The following is a 12,395-nucleotide window of genomic DNA, read 5'->3' as shown; positions in this document are numbered from 1 at the left end:
TTAAATAACAATCAAAAACTTTGGTTTCATGTATAATGGACGCTGGTGCTCCCTGCTTTTCTCTTGAAGCTGCTAAGCCGTAGAAATAAATGGAATCCAAGGAACAATTCAAGAGGAAATTCTTGTACCAGCGGGAGTGAGGAGATGTGGAATACTCTGATGAACACTTCCCTGTGGCAAAAAGGTGGGAGACTTGGCTGTAGCAATCCGGAATTATGAAGTTACTCTTTTTATTTCATTCTATGTCTGGCAACAAACCAGTTGTGAGAAAATCAGTCGGATCTGTACTATTTTTTTTTCTCTCCATATTATTTCTGGCAACCTAACACTGGAGTAGCTTGCGAGGAAGAAGAACGGGACTAAACTATTAGGAATGGTCTGTGGCATACAAAGTTATAAAAAGGCGAATACATACACTGAACATTCAGGCACCTTGATAAATGACAGGTAAAACTATTTTACAAATTCACCCTCACCTTGATAATGGCCTACTTTTGATTGGTTTAGAAGAAAGTTAATTGGAGGTTAATTTAGACATGTGCTACCCTCTGCTTAATTCTGATGATTTTTCGGTCGATTGCAGAGGACAAATAGAATTATCTCAGGCAAATACACTTACATTTTGTGTTTAGCCTACCAGATGAAAATGCCCTAATTACGTCAGGCACATTCACAAAATCATCAGGAAAAGGTTTAATCTAATTAATTATAGTTCCTCTATGGTTGATTCCTGGCTGTTAGCTGCTATACTCTCATGTCAGATTCATCTTAACTGCAATGGGCTGTTTCTGCCAATTCCAGCATTTTTCCTCCCCTTCCCTTATTTATCGCCTTCTAATCTCCTCCAGGCAAACAACTGAGTAAGAAATCTTCATAGAAACATAGAAAATAGATGCAGGAGTAGGCCATTCGGCCCTTCGAGCCTGCACCGCCATTCAATATGATCATGGCTGATCATCCAACTCAGTATCCTGTACCTGCCTTCTCTCCATACCCCCTGATCCCTTTAGCCACAAGGGCCACATCTAACTCCCTCTTAAATATAGCAAATGAACTGGCCTCAACTACCTTCTGTGGCAGAGAATTCCACAGATTCACCACTCTCTGTGTGAAAAATGTTTTCCTCATCTCGGTCCTAAAAGATTTCCCCCTTATCCTTAAACTGTGACCCCGTGTTCTGGACTTCCCCAACATCGGGAGCAATCTTCCTGCATCTAGCCTGTCCAACCCCTTAAGAATTTTGTAAGTTTCTATAAGATCCCCCCTCAATCTTCTAAATTCTAGCGAGTACAAGCCGAGTCTATCCAGTCTTTCTTCATATGAAAGTCCTGACATCCCAGGAATCAGTCTGGTGAACCTTCTCTGTACTCCCTCTATGGCAAGAATAAACTCCACTCTCAGCTAGCACTTGTGAAGATATTAGTTTAGTTTAGAGATACAGCGTGGAAACAGACCCTTCGGTCCACCGACCAGCAATCCCCGCACATTAACACTATCCTACACACTCTAGAGACAGTTTTTTACACTTATACCAAGCCAATTAACCTACAAACCTGTACGTCATTGGAGTGTGGGAGGAAACCGAAGATCTCGGAGAAAACTCACCCAGGTGACGCGTGAAGATATAAACTCCGTACAGACAACACCTGTAGTCAGGATCGATCCTGGGCCTCTGGCTCTACTGCTGTGCCGCCCATAGCTGTACCCGTGCCGTTACATTATGTTTCTAAAAGCATAATCGTACATGCATTAGGTGACGTTTTGGGTCGAGACCCTTCAGACTGAGAGTCAGGGGAACAAGAACTATAGAAGGATTTTCTACATCTCTCGTTTCCCATTCCCCTGGCTTTCAGTCTGAAGAAGGGTCTCGACCCGAAACATCACCTGTTCCTTTCCTCCAGAGATGCTGCCTGACCCGCTGAGTAACTCCAGCTTTGTGTCTCTTCGATTTAAACCAGCGTCTGTAGTTCCTTCCTACAGATCCTACAGGTATTAATTATCAGGTTTCACTCTTGTCTAATTGGCCCATTTGTATGTGAAACAGTATTTCCCATCTCTAAAGTTGTATTTCCAACTCAGTCATTCAAAACAACATTTCTCTGGCTGTTCCGAGGTTGAGCTGTTATCATGCGGACTAACCGCGATCATTGCATAAACAAATTGTTCACCGTTCACCCTTTCCACGGTGTGTGCTGGTTTAAAAATCCAGGAAAGTGGATATTTCCATGTTATCTCAATTACTCATTTGTTATAATGGATGCGGTCCAACGGCAACAATGATGTAAGAATACACAATTTCACTTGCCTTGAGAAATAGTATGATGAAACAAAATAGCTGTATACAAATCTTAGGATTTATTATCTTCATTATTTAAATTTGTTCTTAAACCATGCACTTTAACATTGTAAATGCTGCCAATTTGAGAGTAGTTATCTGGATTGATTCGCTGATACTCTGTCACAAACCTAGGAACAGTGAATGTGTACAGTAATGCATGTGTAGTTACTAATCACAGATATATAGTAACAACAATAGCTGAAGAAATAATTGCTTCAATATGTTGTACTCCAGAGAATTCTTTTCAGTAATCGCTCTGGTTTTAGATGTGTCGACACTGAGTTACTCCAAGAACTAAAATTAAATCGTAGACCCTCGCATTAAATGAGTTATGGAACACTTTATTTGACTTTGCTCATCCATATATGATGCTCTAAACCACAGGTGCCTGGACTCTTAAGCCCAGAAACTGCCATTCAACACCTCTTCACCCTGGTACCCATCCAGTTTCTCTATTCTTCTTAACTAGGCATAGATACATATCATGCTTATATTGTTTAATATTAATCAAACTGTGTGGCCAAGCAATCAGTCTAACAATTTTGGCAGTCAATAATATTCATGTTTGGTAAATGAGAAATGGAAAAATAGCACCAAAGATATTTAACAGGGAAGAAACAGTGATTTATGGAACAGAAAACATTAAAATTATGCATAGTGGATATGCATCCATTGGAAAAGGTGCAACTCATTGGTGAAATTATCTTGGTGTATGATACTCCCGACATAACCTCAACAACACCCTGTACAAGAAGTTTAGAAGAATGAGGGGGGACCTCATTGAAACACAGAATAGTGAAAGGCTTGGGTAGAATGGATGTGGAGGAGATGTTTCCACTAGTGGGAGAGTTTTGGACAAGTGGTCATAGCCTCAGAATTAAAAGACGTCCTTTTAGGAAGGAGAGAGGAGAAATGTCTTTAGTCAGAGGGTGATGGATCTGTGGAATTCTTTGCCACAGAAGGCTGTGGAGGCCATCAGTGGAAATTTCTACGGCAGAGATAGAAGTTTGATTAGTACAGGAGTCGGAGGTTATGGGGAGAAGGCAGGAGAATGGGGTTAGGAGGGAAAGATAGATCAGCCATGATTGAATGGCGGAGTAGACATGAATGGCCTAATTTCACTCCTATCACTGATGACAAGACTTCCCCAATTTCTCGGCTCCAGCAGGTTAAAAGGTTAGGAAAGTGGGTGTAACTGGTGGTATCTAAAGTTGACATTGTTTTGAACTTGTTTTTCATGCTACACCAGTTTATAATTAATAAGCTAACCATACAGATCCAGAAATTTAGCTGTATCAATGCTAAAGAATATAATGTCGTTGCAGAGTATAACTCTTTTTTTAATATAGTGCTTGAAAAATGCCAATATTTACAAGGGCATGTGTGCAACAAAACATGAAAACCCAGCTGGAGCAGGAACAAAACAGCCCTAATGCTCTATTTGTTTATGTAGAATCATCGGAAACAGGCCCTTTGGCCCAACTCGATCATGCAGACCAAGATGCCCCATCTAAGCTAGTCCCGTTGTCCGTATTTGGCCCATATCCCACTAAGCCTTTCCAACCCACGTACAAGACTCTGCATGAGAAATGCAACGTTATAAAATAAATGAGTTTATACATGCAAATTGACTCTCGTGTATAATCAGTAAGCTTCCCCACCCCATCGCAAAACGTTGCAGGTGGAATCTAGATTGCAACTCGTGATAATATTAAATAAAATGCTGGGGATTTTCTCAGTTTCGCACTGCCTCAGCCATGCATTTAAGAATATCATGCGTCTAAAAATGGTTCAAACATTATCTCTAAAAACTTTTTTTTTTTTCCTATGCATGTACTGTTTTTTTAAGGTCCCTGCTGGTTAACACATCCTACACATTTCCTCCTTTGGTTAACTCTCGCACCTTGCTGCCCTGTTTGCTGCTTCAGTGTTTCTGAGCCCACGTCATTTATACAGAGGGTTAGGGTTAGTCACTTGCTATTTGTGACTTCTTTCAGCAGAGCCTTGAGCATTGACAATTCCAGCAACCCACCATATCTGAGGAAGGATGTGCTGGCTCTGGAGGGAGGTTTACAAGAATTATTCCAGGAATGAGTTGGTTAACATATGATGAGCGCCTGACAATTTTACAACTAACCAAAGCCAATTAACCGGCAAACCTGTACATCTTTCGAGTGGTGGGGGGGGGGGAAACAGCACCTGGAGAAAATCCACGCAGTCACGGAGTGAACGTACAAACTCCGTACAGACAGCACCCATAGTCAGGAACTAACTCGTTTATCTGGCGCTGTAAGGCAGCAACTCCACTGCTGTGCCATTGTGCCGGCCTTTTTTTAAGGGAAGTTTTAGTTTGGTTCCTGGTGGAACTCATAGGTCGAGTTCCTCAGAGCGCGGAGACATCTTCGAGTCTTTATTGTCTCCTAGTCAACTAGTCAGTAAGTCTGGAGACTTCAAGAAGTCGGAGAGGGTGTTTGCGTTGCAGCATAAGACATGGCAGCTGCCTAGGAAGTCTGCGTGACCACAGAAATATAGGTTCAGTTGCACGGACCAGCTGCACGTTGATGTCTTGGAGGCCATGTGTTTCATGAGCTCTCCTGAGTGAACTGGAGGCAACTGAATGCCACTCAGTACTCTGCAACTGCACCTACAACTAGCAAGAACCACAAACCCACCCGCCAGCTCAACCCAGTGCTAATAAAGTTGATAAAACTCAGATGCGTTGCAAAAAAAAACATTTGGCCAATTGGTTGCAGCATTTTAAGGGGCCGAATAGAAGATCCCACATATTTTTTGTTTCGAGAAACAGGCCCTTGGCCCACTCAGTCCACACCGACCAGCGATCCCTGCACACTGACACCAATTACACATTAACACCAAGCCAATTAGCCTACAAACCCGTACATCTTTGGAGCGTGGGAGGAAACGGGAGCTCCCGGAGAAAATCAACGCAGGTCACAGGGAGAACTTACAAACTCCACACAGACAAGCACCCGTAGTCAGGTTCGAACCTGGGTCTCTGGCGCTGTAAGACACTAGTTCCACCGTTGCGCCACCATGCCGTCCTTCCTGGCATTCCCAAATTGCAGTCGAAACTTGGAAGGAATCCTGAGGACAAAATCCTGAGTTTGGCGTGCCTGACCTGCTGAGTTACTCCAGCATTTTGTGTCTACCTCTCATTCATTTGTTCCTTGTACCTTTTCATACCTCTGACTCTCAGTCTGTAGAACGTCACCTATTCCTTCTCTCCAGAGATGCTGCCGTTACGCCGCCATATGAAGAAAGACTGGATAGACTTGGCTTATACTCGCTAGAATTTAGGAGATTGAGAGGGGATCTTATAGAAACGTACAAAATTCTTATGGGGTTGGACAGGCTAGATACAGGAAGATTGTTCCCGATGTTGGGGAAGTCCAGGACAAGGGGTCACAGCTTAAGGATACGGGGGAAATCCTTTAGGACCGAGATGAGAAGAAACTTTTTCACACAGAGTGGTGAATCTCTGGAATTCTCTGCCACAGAAGGTAGTTGAGGCCAGTTCATTGGCTATATTTAAGAGGGAGTTAGATGTGGCCCTTGTGGCTAAAGGGATCAGGGGGTATGGAGAGAAGGCAGGTACGGGATACTGAGTTGGATGATCAGCCATGATCATATTGAATGGCGGTGCAGGCTCGAAGGGCCGAATGGCCTACTCCTGCACCTATTTTCTATGTATCTATGTTACTCCAGCATTTTGTGTGTATCTTTGGTGTAAACCAACATCTGCAGTTCCTTCCTACACATGAGTTTGGTGGCAGCTTTGTTATCTACTGGTGGAGACTGGATGCAAGTTTTGATCTGATGTATTAGCCAGTGCCTTCTGGGATACTGAAGTCAAGCTAGTTTCTCCTCCACCTGCACACTCCACATGGTTAGTTTGGCCTTCTGCGTTGTTCATCTCTCTGCTATTCTTCATGAGGCTCCTGTTATTGTTCACAATGGTAGACATCACACACTACCAAAGCATTAGTAGCATTCATGGCGACATGGCCAGGCAATTAAAAACTTAGACACAAGTAAGACTTCCAAAAATTGAAAGTGAGTGCCACCTTTCACTAGGTTAGCTCATACTTTAGTTTTAGATTTTTTTCATTTTAGAGACACAGGCTCTTCGGCCCACCAAGTCTGCACCGGCTAGCAATCCTCGCACTATCCTACACACACGAGGAACAATTTACAATTTTTACCGAAGCCAATTAGCCTACAAACCTGTCTGTCTTTGGAGTGTGGGAGGAAACAGGAGCACCAGAAAAAAACCCACGCAGGTCATGGGGAGAACATACAAACTCCGTACAGACTAGCACCCGGAGTCAGGATTGAACCTGGGTCTTTAGCACTGTAAGGCAGCAACTATACCGCTGTGCCACAGTGCCACCATTTATTACCCATCTAACAACACAATTCCTGTGGAATAAAAGCAGGAACTTGAGCAGAGCTGCAGAGTTCGTGGAAAAATGTATCTGTGTTCAGCTCTTCAATCCTCTGACATTGCCACTGTATTAAAGTTCTGGAGTAATTCAGCGGGTCAAATGTAGGCAGGTGGGACTAGGTAGATGGGACATATTGGCTAGTGTAGGCAGGTGGGACTAGGTAGATGGGACATATTGGCTAATGTAGGCAGGTGGGACTAGGTAGATGGGACATATTGGCTAGTGTAGGCAGGGTGGGACTAGGTAGATGGGACATATTGGCTAGTGTAGGCAGGTGGGACTAGGTAGATGGGACATATTGGCTAGTGTAGGCAGGGTGGGACTAGGTAGATGGGACATATTGGCTGGTGTAGGCAGGTGGGACTAGGTAGATGGGACATATTGGCTGGTGTAGGCAGGTGGGACTAGGTAGATGGGACATATTGGCTAGTGTAGGCAGGTGGGACTAGGTAGATGGGACATATTGGCTAGTGTAGGCAGGGTGGGCCGAAGGACCTGTTTCCATGCTGTATGACATCATGACTCCATGAAAGTAATTACTTGTCCTACAGCAGAATATGCTGATGCCAACATGTACTTTGTACTTATGGAAACACACCATCACAAGAAGCAGGAATAGCGTGTTGGATTTATATGCATGTTTATGCGTAGAGCTGCATTGAAACATAATTATTTTGATGAGCCTGAAATAAATATTAGATGAAAAAGAATGTTAAGCACAATAGGACAGTGGCTTTTAAACTGATTATTTCCAGTAATTATGTGTTCAAAGGGAATACATCTGCAGGCTTCTCAACAAAGAATTAATGGATTAAACTGAAGGCAGCTCGAATGTTGAATAGAATGAACAGCGTTTGTCTGTGAACACAGGGTACATATCCAACTGCTATCATCAGTTATACCTGTTGACATGTTAAGTGCAAGAGGTATATTTAGAAAACTAAAATTGACAATTAAGAGCTTTTGTTCTCTCCCTTTTGTTTGACTGGTTCACACTTATTCATGACCTCCTTGGCATCGGACTGGATTATTGTCACTCACAGCAGAGCAGCATGTTGACACCCTGCATCTCGGTGTCACGTCCCAGTGTGTTTCAAGGCAGCACACAACCTGCCGGAGGTTAGAGGCACATGGAACTACAGATGCTGGTTGAATAAGGAATAAGGAAAAAGGACAAAGTGCTGGAGTAACTCAGCAGGTCTGGTCAGGTCAGGCAGCATCTCAGGAGAACATGGATAGGTGATGTTTCAGGTAAGTAAGTAAGTAAGTTTATTGGCCAAGTATTCACATACAAGGAATTTGCCTTGGTGCTCCGCCCACAAGTAACGACATGACATCCAGTGACGGTTAGGAATGAGTCAGTAAACACTAAACATTAATAATAATAAAACATTAATGATAAAATACCATTGATCAAGCATGTGAACCAACAAAATACCAACAAAGGTTGGGAGCCTTCTTCAGACTAATAATAATAATAATAATATCTTTTATTGTCATTGCACATCAGTGCAACGAGATTTAGTATGCAGCTTCCATCCGATGTCAAAGAAAAGTAAAATAAATAAATAAGCTGTGTGTCGTGACCATCCGAGGGAGACAGTCCAGGGGGGGTGGGGGACACTCAGCAGGGCCGGTTCAGAGCCGCTATAGCTCTGGGAATAAAGCTGTTTCTGAGTCTGGAGGTTCGGGCGTAGAAGGCCTTGTAACGTCTGCCGGAGGGAAGTAGTTCGAACAGACCGTTACAAGGGTGTGAGGAGTCTTTATGGATGCTGATGGCCTTCCTGAGGCACCGTGTGTGGTAGATGCCCTCCAAGGCTGGTAGCTGTGTCCCAATAATCTTCTGAGTAGCTCTGTCCCAATAATCCTCTTGTGAAGGGGGGGGGGGATGGAGACACAGCCTGGGGAGTGATAGGTGGATCCTGACTACAGGTGCTGTTTGTACATACCCTCCATAACCGCGTGGGTTTTCTCCGGGTGCTCCGGTTTCCTCCCACATTCCAACAAAGTACAGGTTTGTAGGTTAATTGGCTTCTGTAAATTGTAATTTGTTGCTAGTATGTAGGATCATGCTAGTGTGCGGGGTGATCACTGGTCACAGTGGGCCGAAGGGCCTGTTTCCACGCTGAGTCTTTAAAATTTAAAGTCAAAAGTCGAAATTGCCCCTAGTGTGTAGGATGTGAAACTGGGATAACATTGAACTAGCGTACGGGTTGGCACAGACTTGGTGGGCAGAAGGGCTGTTTCCATGCTGTCTCTCTAAACTAAACTAAAATGAATGGCTATAATGTCCACCATTTCTGTAGTTAGAATCTAAACATGGAGGAATTTTGAATCAAGAGTTGATGATCTGGAGTCTGAGATCCCTGCACTGAAATTCAGACAACACTCCCTCCTTCAATAGACACAAAATGCTGGGGTAACTCAGCGGGACAGGCAGCATCTCTGGAGAGAAGGAATGGGTGACATTTCGGGTCGAGACCCTTCCCACAGACCAGACCCAAACCAAAACGTCACTCATTCCTTTTCTCCAGAGATGCTGCCTGAGCCGCTGAGTTACTCCAGCATTTTGTTCATTGGTTATCTATGTCAGGTTTAAACCATTACCTGCAGTCCATCCGACACAAGCTCTCCTTTGATGGGCGGCATGGTGGCGCAGCGGTAGAGTTGCTGTCTCACAGCGCCAGAGACCTGGGTTCGATCCTGACCACGGGTGCTGTCTGTACGGAGTTTGCACGTTCTCCCCGTGACCGCGTGGGTTTTCTCCGAGATCTTCGGTTTCCTCCCACACTCCAGGACGTACTGGTTTGTAGGTTAATTGGCTTGGTATAAATGTACATTATCCCTAGTGTGTGTATGTTAGTGTGCGGGGATCGCTGGTCGGTGCGGACTTGGTGGGCTGAAGGGCCTGTTTCCATGCTGTATCTCTAAACTAAACTATACTAAATGTCAGCAAGTCAAAGGGGTTGGTTGTTGATAAATGGATATTGAAGCGGGGGGGGGGGGGGGGAAGGTTCCTGATGTAAGTAGTCCCAACAATTGGTGCTGATCCTGGCACGTTGAAGCCACGAGGCCAATAAAAGCATGCCTCCGCCTCTGCTTCCTCAGGAGAGTAAAAAGCTCTATAGGTCTGTAGAATGGGGTACTGATTTTGGATGATCAGACATGAATATATTGAATGGCGCTGCTGGCTCAAAGAGCCGAATGGCTTTCTCCTATGTTTTTATGAGCTAGTTATTGGATTCAGGAAGTGGGGGGGAAGTTCCCAGATGTAATATCACCAACAATTAGTGCTGACCCAGACTCATTGAAGCCACGACCATAAAAGCATGCCTCGCCTCTACTTCCTCAGGAGAGGAAGGGAGCTCTGTATGTCTCCCACAAGTCTTGCCATCTTCTACATGTAGACCGCAGTAATGCATCCTATTGGGTTGCATCACAGCTTGGTATGGGACAGCCCAAGACCGCAAGAAATTGTAGAGACTTGTGGATGTGATCCAGTTCACCACACACAACAGACTCTCCACCATTGACTCCATCATGCTGCCTCTGGATAAACAGCCAGCATAGTCAAAGAGCTCTTCCACCCTGCTCATTCACTCACCTCCCCTCTCTCGTCAAAGGTGGAAATTGCTTGCCACCAAATTCAGAGACAGTTTCTTCCCCTCTGTTATCAGGCTAGTGAACAGTCCTCCCATAACCTAGGGTGTGGTTCCAATCTTCCAACCTACCCTCGTTATGAAAACTGCGCTTTTCCCCCCTGTAACTGTAGCCTTGAAATGCTGTAAAACTATATTCTACGCTTTGCTATTTTCCTCTGTAGCACTTGCAGTTTTAGCTCCCTGGACCTGCCCCAGCATTCAATATTATCTTGGATGGCCATCCAAATACAGTAGAGTGCTCCTGCTTTCTCCCAATATCCTTGATCTCTTTAGCTATAAAAACTATATTTAACTCCTCCCTGGATGGATTTAATGATGTGGTTTCAACTGAATTTTAATAATAGGAAAATTCAGAGGTTCAGGATTCTTTGGGTTAAGAAAGTTCTCCTAATCTCAGTCCTAAATGGCTAACCCTGCATTCTTAGGTTGCGACCCTTGGTTCCGGACTCCTCTTCAGTAATGGTGACTTTTAAAAGATATTTGGGCAGAAACACGGATGAGGAGGGGTTTTATGGGCCAGGTGAATGGGACTAGCCCAGCATGCCAACTTGGACAAAATGGGCTGAAGGATCAATTTCCATGCTGTACATGACTCTAGAACTTCAAATGACAAGACAAATTATATCGGGGAATAAGAAACTGCAGAATTTTACTAATTAGAAACATAGAAAATAGGTGCAGGAGGAGGTCATTCGGCCCTTCGAGCCAGCACCGACATTCATTGTGATCATGGCTGATCGTCCACAATCAATAACCCGTGCCTTCTCCCCATATCCCTTGATTCCACTAGCCCCTAGAGCTCTATCTAACTCTCTCTTAAATCCATCCAGTGACTTGGCCTCCACTGCCCTCTGTGGCAGAGAATTCCATAAATTTACAACTCTCTGGGTGAAAATGTTTTTTCTCACCTCAGTCTTAAATGACCTCCCCTTTATTCTAAGACTGTGACCCCTGGTTCTGGACTCGCCCAACATTGGGAACATTTTTCCTGCATCTAGCTTGTCCAGTCCTTTTATAATTTTATATGGTTTCTATAAGATCTCCCCTCATCCTTCTTGTATGCCTTGTCACATTCCCCTCAACTAACAATGATCCATTCTACATCATCCCTGACCCTCGCCCCCTTTGATCTCTCATTTTCACACCTTACCCTTCCATATCTCTGTCTCCCTCTCCCCTCACTCGGTCTGAAGAAGGGCCTTGACCCATTCCTTCTCCCCAGAGAAGCTGCTGTCCCACAGAGTTACTCCAGCATTTTGTGTCTTATCTTCGAGAAAAGATGTCTCTGACTTCCCAAAATATACGGAACTCCCCCCCCAGAAACAGAGAAAGACCAAGAGAGCTGAGGAATCTATTTGAGATAGAGCTTGATTAATTATTTTATACATCAAGAGGGTCTAGTGATATGGAGTTGGGTCAGGATAGAGAGGTTGAGATGAGAGAATTGCCTCGATCTTAGTGAACGACTGAGCAAGTAGCTGTAATTTCTCTGCTTCTCGTTAAATGACAGGTGAAGTGGCGCAGGGCACGGTGGCGCAGCGGTAGAGTTGCTGCCTTACAGCGACAGAGACCCGAGTTCGATCCCGACTACGGGTGCTTGTCTGTATGGAGATTGTATGTTCTCCCCGTGACCTGCGTGGGTTTTCTCCAGGTGCACCGGTTTCCTCCCACACTCCTAGAGACGTACAGGGTTGTATTGGCTTGGTACAAATATAACATTTCCCTAGTGTGTGTAGGATAGTGTTAGAGTGCGGGGATCGCTGGTTGGAGCAGAATCGGTGGGCCGATGGGCCTGTTTCTGAGCTGTATCTCTCAACTAAACTAATCTAAGAGAGGCAGTCAGGATGTTGGAAGCCTCACAGCTGTAAAATGTTTGCTATCGAGCAAGTGATCCGCTTATTTTATCTTTATTACATCAGCATTTAAAAG

This window comes from Amblyraja radiata, chromosome 17 (genome assembly GCF_010909765.2).
Source record: "Amblyraja radiata isolate CabotCenter1 chromosome 17, sAmbRad1.1.pri, whole genome shotgun sequence".
Taxonomy (NCBI): Eukaryota; Metazoa; Chordata; class Chondrichthyes; order Rajiformes; family Rajidae; genus Amblyraja; species Amblyraja radiata.
Note: the sequence above shows the minus strand (reverse complement) of the source record.